Raw genomic sequence first — 17,402 nt, 5'->3', positions numbered from 1 at the left:
TATAAGTTTTACTTTTATTTTATTTATTTGTTTTTTTGGTGAGGGAGGTAATTAGGTCTATTTGTTTATTTACTCTTAGAGGAGGTACTGGGGATTGAACCCAGGACCTCAGGCATGCTAAGTAGGCGCTCTACCACTTGAACTCAACCCTCCCCGCTTCAGAGTATAAGATTTAGTGGAAACTGACTTGCCAACAGTTTTTCAAATATCATCACAATTTTTGTGTTCAGTAATATCTCCTTTCCTCTCCTTTTTTAAGCAAAGCCTTTTGACTTAAATCTTCTTTATACACCAGCCAATAGGATGGGTGAGACCTTAGTGCAGATAAGGATTGTTAAAAGATTATTTTCAGCAAAAGGTAAAATCATGACTCTCATTCACGAAATTGTGTTCCAGATTTTATTCTCTTCGTGAGAGAACCAGGCAGATGAAATAACTGAGTCCAAAGGGAAGTGGAGGAGCACACACTAGTATAAAGTAAGGGCTGTGAAAACGAATTGCCCACGGTTTTTCCACAGGCAGGAGGGAAATCACAGACAGGGCATAATCTGCATGTTTATCAACAACGTACAATTTACAGAGTTGTAAAATTGCTCAGAGATGATGGGAAGCTGAAATTGGCCAACCTGAAGGGATGTCCTCTAGACAATGCACATTTTTCCACGGAATCACAACAGATTTCAAGAGTGACTGTAGGGGGAGGGTATAGCTCAGGGGTAGAGTGCTTGCTTAGCATGCATGAGGTCCTGGGTTCAATCCCCAGTACTGCCATTTAAAAAATAATAATTAATAAATAAACAAATAAACCTAATTACCCCTCCCCAATTTTTTTTAATTAAAAAAAAAAAAGACAGAGTGAGTGTGCCTTGGAATCACTCCAGGATTGGATTAAAAAAGGGTCCAGCCATTGAATCCCCTCTATTATGAGATACACCCGATGACTTAGAGGGAACTGATGCAATGGAAAGGGGTTTGCTTTCTAGAAGTCAGCTTTTTGGAGATGGAGGAAAACTGCATTCAGTGCTCCCATCATATGCCCTGTCTTTTCTGATTCTATTTTCTGTGCCAAGCCCACCCCTAACTTTTTTTTTTAACAGCCTGCTTGAGATAAAACTTACGTACTACATAGTTTATCCACTTAAGTGTACAATTCGATGGACCTTAGTATATTTAGAATTGTGCAACTGTACCCTAATCTAATTTTAAAACGTTTTCATCATGTCTCAAAGAAACTTTATGCCTATTAATAATCACCCCCTCCCTCAACTCTCTTTCTTCCCTTTCCAGCTGGAGGCAACCTCCCAGCTGTCTCTGTAGATCTGCCTATTCTGGACATTTCATATAAATGAAATCATGTAATATGCGGTTGCTTCTGACTGGCTTCTGTCACTTAGCATGATAGTTCTTAGGGTTTGTCCATGTTGTAGCAGGTATCAGTGCTTCATTCCTTTGTATTCCTGAATAATAATATTCCATTGTATGGAGATACTGCATTTTGTTTTTCCATTCATCAGTTCATGAACATTTGGGTTCTTTCCACTTTTTTTGGCTATTATGAATAATGCGGCTATGAACATTCAATGTACAGGTTTTGTGTGGTTATATATTTTCGTTTCTCTCGGGCAGATACCTAGGAGTGTAATTACTGGATTGTATGTCAGTTCTCTGTTTAAACTTTTGGGGAACTGCCAAAGTATTTTCTGGGGTGGCTGCCCCCTGTACTTTCCCACCAGACATACCTGTGGGTTCCATTGCTGCATTCTCGCAAGAATTTACTGTCTTCTTTATTCTAATCATTCTATTGTGTGTGAACAGGCATGTTGTGGTTTCTATTTGCGTTTCCCTGATGGCTAATAGCATTGAATATTTCTTCATATACTTATTAGCCATTCATATGTCATCTTTGGAGAAATGTCCAGTCAAATCCTTTGACCATATTTCAGTTGGTTGGTTTGTCCTATTATTGAATTGTAAGTGTTCTTTGTATATTCTGAAGACAAATCCGTTATCAGATGTATGATTTGCAAATATTTTCCCCCAGTTTGTGGGTTGTCTTTCCACTATTAGTCATAAAAGTATTTGTTGACAGTTACGGGTTTTATTGTGTCAACACTGAGCACTGGATCAAAGTGCTCTTAAATTGGTCTTAAATAAGTTTATGATTGAATGTTTGTGACATGGGCCCTTCTAAAGTGCAGGGTCCAGCTAAGGAGCCATTCTTATCCCTGTCTGAAGGTGATACTGCTCTATACTCCCCTTGGGCCAAACTTCCCTTTTTTTCTAGCTATAACCCCCCTGGTTCCTAAAGCCACAGTATTTCTCTCTGTCACAGGCTCAACTGGCATATCCATTTCTTAGCCGTTTCTCACAGAAACACAAAGGCAAAAATAATGCCGTTTGGTAAAAAAAAAACAACTAGAACTTTAGCTCATCGTGAATCTTTGTTGTTTAATGAAGCCAGTGATTAAGGGTGCCCCAGGCAAAGATTCAATCGTAAATTGGCTTTCTAGCCTTTCTTGCACACAAAATGTTCTGCCTCCCGGATGGTCACACTCAGCAGGTGCGTTTATCTTGGACACTGAATCTGTATCAGATGGACCGTTGAGAGCCCTCCGGGCTGCTGGACAGGCCAGGCAGACCCTGATAGACTTATGCAATGACATTTCTTCAGTCTCTGGACACAACTACAGTATTTCTTGTTCTCTGAAGACTCCAGTATCGACAACAGAACCCTAATTCATTTTCTAAGACCATAGCTTACGATTCCCCAGGGCATGGTAGGTCTTCTACCATCCCACTTCCTCTCCTTTTAGAGGAATTAGTCTGATGGGAAGGTAGGTGTACACCTCAGCCCAGGGTCATGGCAACAAGTGCCCCTGAAAGAAACATGTCATGACATCAAAGTTCTTGCGGGTGAATTCGTTTAATTTAGAGAGACTATCACACGCTGGACTTCTAGGGTGGGAACTGTAAACTCGTGTGTGACCGTGTGACCGAAGACATGTGGGTCCACTGGAGGGACACAGGAGGGGCACCTGACCAGCACGAGCACCAAGAGGTTCCCCATGCCTCGTCCCCATCATGGCCAGTGAGGCCCACAGAATAATGTAGGCCACAGACACACAAAAGGCAGCACCAGGAAGGCTGAGGATGAGATTCAGGCAGGACAACTCTTGCCTGACCACATCCAGCCCAGATTCCCCCCGGTACCCAGAGGGGAAGGGTTGAGAATGAATGGCCAAATTGCACAACACTGTTCATAATTGTGTTGAAGGTGCTTTTGTGGAGAGGTTCTCAGGGTTGGCAGGAGGCTTATTTTTAACTATATTTCCCAAAATCGAACAAACACCTTCCATGCTGCAGGTACAGAGATGAGCAACACAGATCAAGTCCTTGTTACGAAAACGACAGGCCAGCCAAGAAACAAGTACCACTCGGAGAGTTGAAGTACTCAGATGTATTACACCGGTGGGCTCAGAGGGGCTTCTGCTCCGAAGCTCTGAGCACCTCCAAGACATGTGCATGAGGTTTTATAGTGAAGTACAAGCTTGGGGTATTCGGCCAATAGGCATGGAACAGCTTTAGCAGCATCATTATCACAAAAGTGGAGGCAGGGAGGCAGCAAACCAACATTCCAAAGCCAGATGTATCTCTGAAAATCCAGCTGGCTAGCAAAACAACATGAACAGGGAATCAGCAGACCAACCCTAATTAACTTAGATTTACGAGTTAGTCCAACAGAACTCAGATCAGTATTCTGATACTTAGATTTGTGGGTTATCTGGCTTTTCTTGTGAGCTCAGCCCAGCCTTTCTTTCACATTCCTAGACTGGTGAGTTATCTTGTTAGACCAGCCCGGCTTTTCCTTCACATCCTAACCTCATGGAGGTTAACCTCCTCCAGCAGAGACAGGTGAGACTCAGTGAACAGATACTGATCGGTGCTGTGAGGACCAGTGAAGGAGGGTGAGAGCTGTGGTCAGAGATGGGCTCTCTGAGGAGTGACCAGGTAAAGGAAGGAAGCAAGACCCGAGAAATCTATGGGCAGAAACTCGGCTGAGCCCAAGGAACTAGACATGCAGAGTCCTGAGTTGGGGGCAGGCTCGGTGCTTTTTAAGATGCCTGCCACGGCCAATGTGGCTGGAGCTGAGTGTACAAAAGGAAGGGAGATGGAAGGGGAGCAGGCACTGGAGAAATAGAATTAAACATAAAATCTCCCCCCACCCATAAAATCTCTCCACAAAGGCAGAACAGAAAGAAAACAGTTTCATTGTTGAATGAACGTTAAACCAGAATTTGACATGCGTCAGAGGCAGTCCATTAAGAGGCTGCAAAGAGAGAAAGACACCTCACCCTTTGACACAGCCAAGTGAATACAATCCATCGCAGACATCTTCACGAGATTGACAGTGGCTGATCCTCAGGTAAGAGGACTTGACAGCACCGCTGGTCACAGAGTCCATCCTGACGTCCCTTGGAGGTTGGGGTGGCCGTCTGTGTTAGCTAGTTGGCTTTTTCCAAAGGAGAATAAGGGTAGGCTCCTGAGCTCCTACAGAAACTGGGAGCTGGGGCGCTCTCGTCCTTGATGACGTTTCAAAGGGATGCTCCCAAGTCCTTGAGAAAGACATTCCTGGGCCTTTCACTTAAAAATGATTCACATACATTTCCAAAGGGACAGGGAAAGAACTTCCACAGTTTCTAAAGCAGATGCGCTAAGCAAAGGGAGGAGGAGGGAAATCTCTTCCCTTATTTCCAACAGAGGAACTAAGCCTCTTATTCTTTCCTTGTTTTTGCCCTTACCCTAGAAAACCAGAGCAGGCAGGTTTATTCCACGTGTGATGAGGAGCCATAGGAGGGTTTGAGCAGGAGAAGGTTCTAAAGGGTGCAGGGTGGGTGTTGGTTGGAGACTCAGCTCTCAGGCTTGGCCAGGAGGGGACAATGGGATTGAGAAATCTCCAGCAGTTTGAGAACAGTGCTGATTTCCTTTCTTCATTTGTGCCAAATAGCAGGCGGGTCTGCTAAACACAGCACGTGTGGTGGTCAGCATGTGTTTCTTTTCCTTGTTTGGCCGGAGGCCCTGACTGTGGTGGGATGAGTGTCACGTGGTCATGATGGAACACATCCACCCTTCTCCCACTTTTCTGATCTTTTCTCCAGGACAGCCTCTCTCAAACATCTCCAACTTCTCTGCAAAAGGGTGGAAGCGAAGTAAAACTTTGGGAAATAAATTCCAAGGAGCTATTTTTTTTCTGATGTTCAAAAAATCACAGAGGGTGGGCAGAATAAAGAAATGCTAATGAGGACTGTGGTGCAGCCCAGCCCAGCCAAGGCAGACAGCAACTCATGCTGTCGGCAGCCACGGGGCCCGGCTCCTGACAAAGCAAGCAAAGAGGGAGAGAGGACACTACCCAGATCAGAGGGTGTTTTTTTTTTTCCGGTTTTCCACCTGGGTCCTTTGTGCCTGCAGCATCCTTTATGCAACCGCTTGCCAGTAGAATAGTCCATTTAAACAGCTCTCAGAAAAGACGCAAACTAATTATGCAGTTTCTTTCACGCTGGTGGCATAAAACTGACAGCACTCTGAAAGTTTCTGTTCTGCCTTCCAGGCCAGGAGCTAATTCTTACCAGTTGAGACCCACCTGCTCCCCCGAATTCAGGCACCCCTTGGGTCTGTCCTTTGCTCTCACTTGTTTTTGGCCATTTGGAGGTGTCACTGTTGTCACTGACCTGGTCTCTGCCCAGCAGATTGTTCAGAAACAAGAAGTTAATAGGATCTTTTCTCGGCATCTAAAGGAAGATTCGTTGTGTTTTACTTTTGTGTTTCAGCCTGGCCTTGACTCTCAGAAATGCACATTTAATTCCACATTGTACGTGGGTGCTGTACAGTGGAGAACTTTAGCACCTAACTGCACAGCTGCCACCACTAAGGACATCTGTTTGCCAAATCGTATAAATGACCTTGAGGTGTCTTTGGAATTGAAAATCCTTAGATTCTTGGGCAGTCCTCCCCCTTCTCAGGGTGGGAAAGCTGTTTTTCTGCAGTTCAGGGCTCTAACTGGGCATCAGTGGTTTCAACAGGAAGAAGGCACTGTAAGAGGGCTATTCTAAGCATTTATATATATCGTCTTTTTTTTAATGGTATAACAAAATGTATTTTCATAAGATATTAATTATGTACCAATAATCGTTTATGCTAAATGCTTCAAAACATTCTGCTCAAAGAACTTACAGATCACATTTCTTTAATAACAAAATGTCTTGTTCTTTAAGAAAATGGTTTTAATTTCGGAACCTACTACAATAAAAACTTCAAAACCAAAGAACAAAACTATTAAACAAAGGATGGTACAGGACATAATGAACTTATTTATGTAACACAGCAGGCAGATTTTTGTGCTAGAAAGAAAATGGAGGAAAATCTAAATGAAAGGAAAAATTCAGGGAATAGATATTCATAAATTTCTGGTCTACTAAGGCTTAATGTTAAGGACCAGGGGTCTTTGAGCATCAAATTTTATGTATAAAAATAAAAAATTCCCCAAACATCAGCAGTATACTCTTCAACCTCAGCACGGATTCCCCCCCCCCCTTTTTACAATTCAGAATCCTGCTATTCATCAGATGTATGAACAATATCTAGTTAGTTTCTTAGACTTAATTACCAGTGACACCCTTCAGATACTGATTATCTCATTCATTTTCTTATAAATTTTTTTTCACTTGAATTTCAGGGCCGATAACAGGGAAGATTTTGAAACACACTTAAGTAAAAACTGATCTTAGAGAAACTTTATTCAACTTTATTCATGAATAATCAGCAAGTGTTTATAGAAAGCCTTTTACATTTCCTGGTCTGGAGAGAACAAGGCAGATGCCAGGCGTGCCTCCAGACAGCTCACCGTCTAGAACATAGCAAGTCAAGCCCTGGCTCTAAACCACGACGAGCCTCCATTCCATCTTTCAAGCTGTGCGCGGCTATAGATGTCCTCTGTGAGGGCAAATAAAACCTTCCCTTACACATACCGTTCTTTAGATTCTTTTAAGGGGAGTTTTGAGATCTGTACGCTGGCAGGGCCTGTGCTTTCCTTCCTCCGGTTGCCTGCTGCTCCTTTGGACAGCGTCAAGTGTCTTGTCTTCCCTTCAGTTCTCCGCAACGTGCCCTCTGCGTTTTTTCTACCCAGTGTGGCCTTTTCTCTGACACTTTTACAGCTGTCTGTTTCCCTTCGCTTTGTCTTTGGTGCCTTTGCTCCTCACTTAAGTCTGGTCGTCTGGGCCCCCCACCTTCCCTTCCTGGCTTCCCACTGACTCTAGTGACTAATCTCTACAATTCTGAAAGTGTTGGGTCTTACAGTAAGTACAGCAGTCAGCAGGTCCAGTTAGCATCTCCTGCAACTCTGGTATGAACCCAGATCTTCTTTGCAACAAGGCTCTCTCCTTGAATGCTGAATTTAGAACTATTAATCTCAAAAAGACAATGGTTTCTTGAGGATTCCTGTTTTAAAGGGTGCATTAAAAGGAACTGATGGGGGAGGGTACAGCTCAGTGGTAGAGTGCACCCTTAGCATAGACAAGGTCCTGAGCTCAATCCCCACTACCTTCTCTAAAAATAAATTGGGTAAACCTAATTACTACCCCCTCAAAAAAAATTTTTAAAGAATAATTTTTTTTAAAAAAGGAGCTGATAAAGGAACTCATAACTTAAAGGATGCTTCTACTTTATTTTCAATTCTCACCATTACAAGTATTGGATCCTGTAGGATCATAGTTAAAACTCTGGTGTGCAATAGCAATTTGACACATAAGGGCTAGATTAAAAATACATATTTTGGCTCTTTGCTATTAAATTAAAATTTATATGAACATGTGAAGTTGGAAGCTTAAAAACAACCTGAATAACATCAGAGGCCATCGAGCAGACTGCCATGTATGATCCAAAATCCTTTAAATTTTTTACCGAAAGACAAATAGGAAGATTCAGTAAATTTTAATTTCCTAAATGTTCTCAGATGGAATTATCAGAAGCATCCTCCAGTTTATAAGACACAGTTGGACAATCCATTTACCCCAAACGATCTCCCTGCATGTGTTGTGAGACAGCAGTGAGACACTGCGACCTTCTGTGATTACACACCCTCAACGCAGAGCACTCCCTCTTCACGTGTAGAGCGTGGATGCTGAGAAAGGACAGGGTCACCTTTCATTATTTCATCAACGCCAAGTGTTTTCATTGTATTTTAAATGCGTGATTTCAATGTTACCACAACAATACAAGCCCACCACTTCTGAACTGTGCTTTGGAAAACGTGTCCAGCTGTCTGTGCAGGACTGGTTCCTGTTCCGTGATTGGTAATAGTTGCCCTTGTTGCTGTAGTAAGTTTAAATTTTCCGTTTAAATTCTTCCGCAGACTTTAAGACTGCTGTGGAAGGGGACTTCTGGGAACACTGAGTACTTTAAAAAACCTTTTTGTTTGTTTAGAGGGGGCAGGTAATTAGGTTTTACTTATTTAATGGAGGTACTGGGGATTGAACCCAGGACCCCATGCATGCTGAGCACACACTCTACCACTGAGCTGTACCCTCCCTCTCTGGGAACACTGAGAACTTTGGATAGCAGCTACCAGTGATCTCAAAGGAAACCTGTGCCCCGGTGGAGCCAGTCTAAACAGAGACCACATGCCAACTCCCTTACATGTATTGTCTTATTCCCCTAAAAAGTTTTGAATAACAATCAGTATCGAGGCTGCAAAGAACAAAGAGCTTTATTTGGGGTCTTCAGAATCACAATTCAGGAGACATAGATTTGGGTAAAACTGAGAGTATTTTGGGGACAAGAAAGAGCCACGGGGCTTAAAAAGACAAAAGCCACAAAGTTGTTAAAAGAAGCGTTTGTCCCTAAGGGATAAGCTGTCATGAGTTACTTTGGGGTAAAGATGTCTGGATGCCTATGTTAAGATAAGAAGTGGTCAAAGCTCAGATTCCATCTGGGCTGAATGTGCTTAAATCTCACTTCCTCAGTGGCCTCCATTTTAATGAGAGCTCCCTTGACATTGGCAATACCAGCTCCACTTTGATTTTCCTTTCACTCAACCCATTGATGTTGGTAGTTAAAACCCCCATTTTATAGAGGAAGCAAGTGAGGAACACAGTAACTTGCCCAAGATCACTCAGCTAGGAAGTAGCCCAGCCAGGGTTCGAACCCAGGGAGTCTGGGCAACTGCACCGCTGCGCTGTGAGGCCACAGGGCTTAGAAGAGCCTTAGTGTCATTATCTGCAACATGAACTGGTTGACCAGATGCCTTCCAAGGTCCCCACTAGCCCTGCAAGCATCTGAGGTGCAGTGGTTCAGGGTTCAGAAGAGGAATATTCCATATCAATCCTGTTCATCCCCCAGAACTTTCGTCAGCCTACAAAGGCAAGAGAAACCAAGAAGGACTCATCTTCGTGAATAAGTCGTCCATGGAGCTGCACTGTGTCTGAGAGTTGGCATCTTACCCTGTGTCACCCGTCATATACTGGATGAAGCTCTTGTGTCATGTAGGGCCCCTAAAGCTTCTGGGATCAACTGTTTCTTGGGTAGTTTGTGACACTAAAGTAGGTTAAACCCCTCTACACCCCAACTAAAATTGACCTCCTTGTCCTCTGCACTCACATGTGCCCTACCAAGATTTGATCCATAACATTTATTACATGTCTTATGTAATCTCTGCACCTATGCAGAGACCACCCTTTCATCAGAGACCAGTAGTAGTAGATGGAACCAGACCCGGGGCCCTCCCTGTCTTGATTAAATTAAGGGATCTCTTCCCCTCTCCTCCACCCCAAACATTTCTGTTTCCATGTCCTACTCTCCACACCCAGGAGGCTAGGAAGCTGGGCCTTGAAAAGAGAGAGATTGGGAGGTATTGCAGAACCAGATCACACCCAACCCCAGCCTTCCCATTCTCCCAGCAACCAGGGTCAGTGCCCCAGCTTGTGCTGGGGAGAGGAGCTGAGGAAGCTCTGAGTCAGATGTGCCAGTGGAATTTGAAACAGAGCTGGCTGGAGTTCAGACAGGCTAAAGGGGCTGGACCTGCCCAGGATATTGCTGAGGGGCAGCAAAGGCGATTGGCATAGGCTGGTGGGAAGCAGTGCTCAGGAGATAGAGACTTGAGTTGAGGCTCACTGAAACGGCTGCATTTACTTAGATTCTGGTCGGACCACAGTGTCCTCCATCCTTTGATGTCCGCAGACTCCCTCCTCTCTGATCTTTGCAATTCTGTCCAGAGACAGTCCTGGACCATCTTCTGCTACCCTTCCACTTGGAAAACTTAGAGGCCAAATGGGCAGGTTCCTTAGCATCACAAGTGTAGGCAACCTCTTCTTGTCCATTTACTTCAGACTTCCTGTTTCCCTGGGAATTGTGGCCCCTGGGACACTGGAATGGTAGGAACCCAGGGCCTAGGACTGCATATCACTTAAGAAGTTTGTTCTTTTAAAACTATAGGGTCCTGGGGGTGGGTAGTAGCTCAGTGGTAGAGCATGTGCTTAGCATGCATGAGGTCCTAGGTTCAATCCCCAGTACCTCTATTAAACAAACCTAATTACCCACCCCCCTCAAAAAAAACCCCAAATAAAAAAATTAAAACTACAAGGTCCTACTATATAGCACAGGGAACTATATTCAGTACCTTGTAATAACCTATAATGAAGAAGAATATGTATGTATGACTGAATCACTATGCTGTACACCAGAAACTAACAACACTGTAAATCAACTATACTTCAATAAAAAAAAAAGAAGCTTGTTCTTTTAGGTAAGTCACAGGAACAAGAGAGAGGATCTCTGACAGTGGGAACAGCCTCTCTTCATGAGTCAGGAGCCCTTCTGACCACAGTGGGAAGGACTCTGCCAAGAACAGTTGCCTCCAGAGATGTGCAGACGCACTGGGCGGCCTGGGACAAAGCAAGTCCTCTGTGCCACTGTGTGTATTTGTGGCTGGAGTTCTGTTTTGCTCAGTCACCTTATGTTTGTACAGGTGTCCTGACACTTCCTTGACAGCCTCCTGATGCCCCAGTTCTGTGTCTGCATCCCAGGGACTACTACTATAAATCAGTAATGTTAGATCAGAAGCAGTAAATCAACCTCCCAAGCCAGAAGATGAAAACTGAGTCGGAAAACAACTCAGGGATTACACTGGGTGAACCGAGCCCAGAGCCTCTCCAGAGGACAAAGGGCGTACATCTGCCTGATTTTCCCAGGTGGGAACATGGGTCCGCAAAGGCCAGCCTGAAACTGCTCTTCTGCCAGATGAGGGGTCTGCAGTGCAGCTGGGGGCCGTCGCTCCAGCAGGCGCTGCACATCCGCCCACAGTCCCCACTCACACCTCAGCCCATCAACAGCAGCAGCAGCGGAATTCACTTATCACCTCCAAGTCCTGTTTCCCAGTGGAAAAAACCAGGGATCTTTGGAGAAATGGCCAGTTAGGATAGGGAATAATAAAGGTACAGACGAATTTGGGACACCTTGCTATGCCAGAAAGCAAGGAAACTATCAAAGGCTACTCACGGCAGAAGTTCACAGAATCTACTAAATAACTGGCCTGAACTCTTCAAAAAAGTCAAGGTTATGAAAGACGAAGAGGCTTGGGAGCCATTCTGGGTTAGCGGGGACTAACGAGACAAGAGAATTAAATGCAATACTTAATCCTGGATTGGATCCTGGAATAGAATTTTTTTTTTCCCTTAAATGAAAGACTTGTTGGGACAACTGGCAAAGCATGAATCAGGTCATAGATTAAATAGTAGAACTGTGTCACTGTTAATTTTCTGATATCCATCACTGTTGGTGATTATTTAAGAGTACATCCTTGTTCTTAGAAAATAAACAATATCGTATTTACAGGTAAAGGAGCACTAGGTGTGCAGTTCACTCTCAAATAGTTAAAAAGTTGTATATATGAAAGAGAAAGTGATTCAGCAAAAGTGGCAAAACGCAAACAATTGAGGTGTCTGGATGAGGGGTCTGTGAGAGTTCTTTGTACTATTCTTGCAACTATTCAGTAAGTCAAACATTATTTCAAACTTTTTAAAAAAATTACCAAAGGGGGAAAAGAAGCTCACAGGAGCCAACGTAAAACTTTCTCTTCCTTATACAGATGGTATTTTAGGGAAATCACAGAACCAGTCAGGGAAACTTCCTTAAAGAATTCCAGTAATAAGGGCAGGAGGATGAGTAGAATTAGAAAACCACCGCTTCAGCATCCCCTGAGGCAGTGCTCATCCACAAACCTGGGGTGGGAGAGCGGGTCCTGGAGGGACCAGGCTGCCACCACCTGACTGCACTGGCCAGTCCCTGCACCACTAAGCGTGGAACCACGAACGTGCCTCTCGGTGACGGGCACCGCCTGTGAAGCGTTCTGGCCAAAGCCAATGCACTTGAAGACGGTTGAGCCTTTGGAGCTAATCACCAGTTCACAGGAAATACAGGGTATGAAGGAATAGGAAAAACCAGACCATGAGGACCCCATCAGCCAAATCCAGAGGGTGGACTATTTTATAAGACATGAATGACCTGGTTTCTCTATCAAATCAATTTCATTAAAAAAAAGAAATGGAAGGAAGACTGTTATGTACTAAAAGAGACTTAAAACCACAATCATGTATTATGATGTGTGGCTGTTTGGATTCTTATTTTGTTTTGTTTTGGTTTGGTTTTTTTAATTATTTTTTATTGAAGTGTAGTCGATTTACAATGTTAGTTTCAGGTGTATGGCAAATGGGTTCAGCTTTACATATACGTATATATATTTTTAGATACTTTTCCATTATAGCTCATTACAAGAAATTGAATATAGTTCCTTGTGCTATACAGTGGGTCCTTGATGTTTATCTATTTTATATACAGTAGTGTGTATCTATTAATCCTAAATGCCTAATTTATCCCCTCCCCTCGCTTTCCCCTCTGGTAACCACAGTTTGTTTTCTGTGTCCGAGAGTCTATTTTTGATTTGTAAATAAAATATGTATTTTTTAAGATTCCATATATAAGCAACATCTTATGATATTTGTCTTTCTCTATCTGACTTACTTTGGATTCTGATTTGAACAAACCAGCTGCTTTAGACAATCAGAGCTCAGATGATATTGAGGAATTATTAATTTTATTAAGGGAGAAAATGGCACATGATTATGGCTTTTTTTCAAATGCTCTTATGCATTATTTATTGGTGACATAATGTCTGGGTTTGGCTGAAAAAGAAGGGCAAGGGGTGAGGGGAGAAAATGAAATAAGATTGGCAAAGCGTGGGATATCATAGAGGCTGACTGATGAGTGTGGAGGGTTTTATGACATGAGTTCCTCTACATTTGTGTATGTTTGAAATTTCCCATATAAAAGCCTTTAAATCAGTTCCTAGAAATCTATTGCCAAATCCTATAACTTGTTCACATAAAACAATAAAGAAAGAAAATATTAAAAACCCATAAGCACGTCAGAACTTCCTTCCTTTTTAAGGCTGAGTAATACCCACCGTATGGACACGCCACGCTTTGTTTATCCATTCATTCACAGATGGTATTAGGACTGCTCCCACCTGGTGGCTGTTGAGAGTAACCCTGCTGTGAACATTCTTGTACTAATATTTGTTCGAATCCCTCCCTTTAATTATTTTGGGTGTAGACCCAGAGGTGGAATTATTAGATCATATGGTAATTCTGAGTTTAATTTTTTTGAAAACGCCATATTGTTTGCACCGGCAATGTGAATGAATCCCATTTTCTCCAGTTCTCTCCAATAGTTGTTCTCTTCTGTGTGTGGTTTTTTTGGTGGTGGTTGTGGGGAGAGGGGGTGGTTTGGATAATAGTCATCCTAAGGGGTATGAGGTGGTAATACCTAGCATTTAAACGTTTTTTGGGCATTTTTGCTTCAGCTATGTATGTATTTTATAGAAACAAACTTGGTAGTAGTTTAAAAGTTGAAATCCTCTTTGTCCCCCTTCCTAATTCCATTCTTCTCCCTTCTTCCCACAAGCACTAGCTGTCAGGAAAGGGGGTGTATCCAGGCCTTTCTGGGTCCTTTTCATACATGCGTGTGCGTCTTAGTTTGTGTTCCCCAGAAAGCAGAGCCTGAGAGGGGACCTGGGTGCAGGAAGCTTACTTGGGGAATGTCCCCAGGGAGCAGGAGTGAGGAGTGCAGTGTGAGATGCTGAGACAGGGACAGAGGAAAAGCCAGGGAAGGGGGCATTGTTGAGCTGGTTCCTCTGTGAGCGGTGGGGCTCATGTCTGCTGGGGAGCCACACAGGACGGGCCGCAGGGATGGCCGCCTGGGGCATCTATCCAAGACGCCTGCATCCCATTGGGTGAGAGTGGCCCTGCGCCTCCACGTCGCCCGAAGGGCTCAGTCCAAAGAGAACAGACTGTCCAGGGTGCTTGAGGAGGTGTCTGAGCACAACCGAGCCCCTGGAGCGGCCAGCAGGAGCTAACAGAGGGTCTGGGGCCAAAAGGGTCAGTGAGGCCAACTGGCAAGGTTTGGGTGCTGGGAACACTGCTGTCCCCTCAGGAGCGATTCTGGTTCTCCAGCCCTCCTGGTAATCTAAGCTGCAGTTTCCTTCCTTCCTTCCTTCATTAATTAATTAATTATTCAGTCATTTATTCATTTATTTATTTTATTGAAGTATAGTTGATTTACAATGTTGTGTTTCAGATGTACAGCAAAGTAACTCAGTTATACATACATATAAATATTCTTTTTCAGATTCTTTTGCATTTTAGGTTATTACGTATTTTGAATCTAGTTCCCTGTGCTCTATAGTAGGTCCTTATTGTTTATCTATTTTATATATAGTAGTGTGTATCTGTTAATCCCAAACTCCTAATTTATCCCTCCCTCCCCCTTCCCCCCATTTCCTTTTAATATAATCTCCTTCTTAAATCCACCAGAATTAATTTCTGCTACTAGTATGAGCTCTGACCCACGCAGTGTGTGACAACCAATAATTCCAATGTTTGTAGAAATGGTTTCCTTTGTCTGACCCCATCTTTGGTGTCTGATATCTAGATTATTTGTGGAAAACAAGGCAATGGGAGTCTCATTCTAACCTCCTGTTACACTGGGTTACCTGCTTATCTCTCTAAAATGAGATTTCCTGTTCATTTTTAACATGGTTTCTGTTTGCATTACGTGCTGGGGAGGTTGCCAGGGGGTGGGAGGGAGGGGGCAGAAGCAGCAGGTGGCTTTACAGCTAGTCTTCTTGGGGAAGGGAAGTGGAGCTTGGTGCATTGAGGCTGGTCCAGAGGGGCATGGGTTGTGGAGGCCCCACTGGACTGAGCAGTCCTGCATTTCCCTAACCAGCTACCAGGCTAGTGGCCCCACATGAGCCCATGCTCCAGGGACCCCACTCCTGGCTGTGCAGCGTCCCCGGGGGAGCAGTCCTTTGCAGTGCATGGCTGTGGGACCCTTCTCAGCCCAGCTCCTCAGGGCAGCAACTGTTCAGCTAAGAGCCCCCAGCTCTGCAGCCAGCCTGGGCAGATTTGAATGCCCCCCGCAATGTATTCACTGCAGTGGGGGACTACTTAGCCTCTCTAGGCCTCCATTGTCTTATTGTAAAATGCAGATAGTAATCTGAGTGGTATGTGCTCTGATGCACCACCCAGATACCCTATCACGAATGAAGGATTTCCCCCCAACTATCAGCCCGTATGGGGAGCTGCCTCACTGGAGAGGGCAGGCCTCTTCCCGTGACAGCCAGCGTCTCACGAGTGATGGACAGGGTGGTACTGAGGTCTGGTCCTCACAGTCCACAGACTCTGAAAGGCCATCCTGTCTTCAAAACTCCCCCCAGGATTTGCTGTGGCCTCTACTGAGGCTATGTGGGACCCGACTTCTCCCTTGGCCCAGTCCTGCCCCTTCCCTTCCTCCCACACATGTTGACCCCCGGAGCACTTCCCAATGAGCCTCTTCTTCAGAGCGGAGATGCCGATCTCCACTTCAGAGTTGGTTGCCCGGGGGCTCTATTGGCCACATGCCACTTATTGCATAAAGACTGCGTCACACAGAACATCAAGTTCTCATCACGGAGCCAGGCACAAGCCCACAATAAACATTAGTTGTGTCATTCCACAGCCAAAGGCATGTCTTTTTTTTCTCACAGTTAAAGTTTTTTTTTAAAAATCAGAAGATCAAAGAGGCAACCACAATATGTGCTCATGTGGCCATTCTGACTGGAATGCCACCAGACACAAACAAAAGCGAAAACTATGTATCAGAATCAAAAACTGTATATATCAACTTAATGAGGTATAAGTCACATACCACACAGTTCATCTATTTAAAGCAGACAGTTCAGTGGCTTTCAGTATATTCACAAAGCTGTGCAAACATCACCACAATCAATCTTGAATGATTTCATCTCTTTCCCAAAATACCCTGTACCCATTAGCAGTCAGTCCTCCTCCAACCCCCAGCCCTAGGCAACCACTAATCTACTCTGTGTGTCTATAAATTTGCCTATCAGGACATTTCACATAAATGGAATGATACAATATGTGGTCTCTTGTGTCTGGCTTTTTTCACTTAGTATAATATTTTCAAGGTTTATCCATGCTGTATCATGTAACTATTTCATTCCTTTTTATTGCTGAATACTATTCCATTATATGGATATATCACAGTTTGTCCATTCATCAGCTGATGGATATGTGGGCTGTTTCCACCCTTTAGCTATTATGAATAATGTTGCCATGAACATTCATACCTCAATTTTTTGGTGGATATATGGTTTTTGTTTTTCTCCGGCTTTATTGAGATATAATTGACATGTAACATTGTGTAAGTTTAAGATGTACAATGTGTTGATTTAATACACTTATATTCTGCAAAATGATTTCCACCATGGCATTAGCTAATATTTCCATCATGTCACATAATCACCATTTCTTTTTCATGGTAAGTGTGAACATATGTTTTCATTTCACTTGGATATACACCTAGGAATAGAAATGTCACATGGCAATTTTTTAACGTTTGGAGGAACTGCACTGTTTTCCAAAGCAGCTGCACCATTTTACATTCCCATCAAGAGTGAGTGATGTTTCCAGCTTTCCCGTATTCTCACCAACTGGTTTTTTTTTTTTTTTTTTTTTTTGGCTTGAATTTTTTTTCAGGGGGTGGTAATTAGGTTTGTTTATTTACTGTTATTTATTTTAATGGGGGTACTGGAAGTTGAACCCAAGACTTCGTGCATGCTAAGCACATGCTCTACCACTGAGCTATATGCTCCCCCAACACCAACACTTTTTATTTTCTTTTTTATTAGGACCATTCTAGTGACTATGAAGTGGTGCCTCCTGGTGGTTTTGATTTGCATTTCATTTGTATGCTGAACATCTGTTCATGTGCTTATTGGCCATTTGTACATCTTCTTTGCA

The 17,402-nt window shown here is 43.6% G+C and overlaps 2 long non-coding RNA genes across 4 annotated transcripts in view; one reads left to right on the top strand and one right to left on the bottom strand.

The window, feature by feature from the left end:
* Nucleotides 1-17,402, top strand: part of LOC106728639 — a 112,149-nt gene that overhangs the window by 61,484 nt on the left and 33,263 nt on the right. The gene's annotated exons all lie outside the window — the stretch shown is intronic.
* On the bottom strand, nucleotides 583-7,645 carry LOC116656724. The gene is made up of 3 exons (XR_004311632.1): nucleotides 7,520-7,645; nucleotides 5,639-5,641; nucleotides 583-593 (listed from the first exon to the last, which is right to left on the bottom strand). It is a non-coding gene; the product is annotated as an uncharacterized LOC116656724 (long non-coding RNA).

This window comes from Camelus ferus, chromosome 16 (genome assembly GCF_009834535.1).
Source record: "Camelus ferus isolate YT-003-E chromosome 16, BCGSAC_Cfer_1.0, whole genome shotgun sequence".
Classification (NCBI taxonomy): Eukaryota; Metazoa; Chordata; class Mammalia; order Artiodactyla; family Camelidae; genus Camelus; species Camelus ferus.
This window is presented reverse-complemented; position numbering and strand designations above follow the sequence as displayed.